The 1,539-nt window shown below is 51.8% G+C and overlaps 3 non-coding genes across 3 annotated transcripts; all 3 read right to left on the bottom strand.

Annotated features, from left to right (window-relative positions):
• Positions 1-219: 219 nt before the first annotated feature.
• Positions 220-338, bottom strand: LOC119342903. The gene has a single exon (XR_005165788.1). It is a non-coding gene; the product is annotated as a 5S ribosomal RNA (ribosomal RNA).
• Positions 339-635: 297 nt separating this feature from the next.
• LOC119342904 lies at positions 636-754 on the bottom strand. Its single transcript, XR_005165789.1, has one exon. It is a non-coding gene; the product is annotated as a 5S ribosomal RNA (ribosomal RNA).
• Positions 755-1,051: 297 nt separating this feature from the next.
• LOC119342902 lies at positions 1,052-1,170 on the bottom strand. The gene has a single exon (XR_005165787.1). It is a non-coding gene; the product is annotated as a 5S ribosomal RNA (ribosomal RNA).
• Positions 1,171-1,539: the final 369 nt, after the last annotated feature.

The raw sequence follows: 1,539 nt of genomic DNA, 5'->3' as shown, positions 1-1,539 counted from the left end.
CGCTCCCTCTCAACTACGGAGACGAGTTTAACGCGGTTTCCACCCCTCCCTCTCAACCGCACCAGTGCACGCTTGCCGCGCCACAACGCCGACGCTGGACCCGTGAATCGTGAGCACCCAGCTATGACTTACCGCACTCGTGCAAAATAATAAAACACGGTAAATATATTACTTACACGTGCGTTTTGTTTTGCAAGCGGCGCGAAAAAAATTAAAAAGGGAATGCAACACGAGGACTTCCCAGGAGGTCACCCATCCTAGTACTACTCTCGCCCAAGCACGCTTAACTTCGGAGTTCTGATGGGATTCGGTGCTTTAGTGCTGGTATGATCGCATCCGACATGTTACCCCGGTCTTCGTCCCTTATCCTTGCCCCTCCCAGCTCCACTACAAAGACGATTGTATGTTGCTTTGGCCGCTCCCTCTCAACTACGGAGACGAGTTTAACGCGGTTTCCACCCCTCCCTCTCAACCGCACCAGTGCACGCTTGCCGCGCCACAACGCCGACGCTGGACCCGTGAATCGTGAGCACCCAGCTATGACTTACCGCACTCGTGCAAAATAATAAAACACGGTAAATATATTACTTACACGTGCGTTTTGTTTTGCAAGCGGCGCGAAAAAAATTAAAAAGGAAATGCAACACGAGGACTTCCCAGGAGGTCACCCATCCTAGTACTACTCTCGCCCAAGCACGCTTAACTTCGAAGTTCTGATGGGATCCGGTGCTTTAGTGCTGGTATGATCGCATCCGACATGTTACCCCGGTCTTCGTTCCTTATCCTTGCCCCTCCCAGCTCCACTACAAAGACGATTGTACATTGCTTTGGCCGCTCCCTCTCAACTACGGAGACGAGTTTAACGCGGTTTCCACCCCTCCCTCTCAACCGCACCAGTGCACGCTTGCCGCGCCACAACGCCGACGCTGGACCCGTGAATCGTGAGCACCCAGCTATGACTTACCGCACTCGTGCAAAATAATAAAACACGGTAAATATATTACTTACACGTGCGTCTTGTTTTGCAAGCGGCGCGAAAAAAATTAAAAAGGGAATGCAACACGAGGACTTCCCAAGAGGTCACCCATCCTAGTACTACTCTCGCCCAAGCACGCTTAACTTCGGAGTTCTGATGGGATCCGGTGCTTTAGTGCTGGTATGATCGCATCCGACATGTTACCCCGGTCTTCGTCCCTTATCCTTGCCCCTCCCAGCTCCACTACAAAGACGATTGTACATTGCTTTGGCCGCTCCCTCTCAACTACGGAGACGAGTTTAACGCGGTTTCCACCCCTCCCTCTCAACCGCACCAGTGCACGCTTGCCGCGCCACAACGCCGACGCTGGACCCGTGAATCGTGAGCACCCAGCTATGACTTACCGCACTCGTGCAAAATAATAAAACACGGTAAATATATTACTTACATGTGCGTTTTGTTTTGCAAGCGGCGCGAAAAAAATTAAAAAGGGAATGCAACACGAGGACTTCCCAGGAGGTCACCCATCCTAGTACTACTCTCGCCCAAGCACGCTTAACTTC

The sequence above is a fragment of the Triticum dicoccoides genome, unplaced genomic scaffold (genome assembly GCF_002162155.2).
Source record: "Triticum dicoccoides isolate Atlit2015 ecotype Zavitan unplaced genomic scaffold, WEW_v2.0 scaffold108792, whole genome shotgun sequence".
In the NCBI taxonomy this organism is placed as follows: domain Eukaryota; kingdom Viridiplantae; phylum Streptophyta; class Magnoliopsida; order Poales; family Poaceae; genus Triticum; species Triticum dicoccoides.
This window is presented reverse-complemented; position numbering and strand designations above follow the sequence as displayed.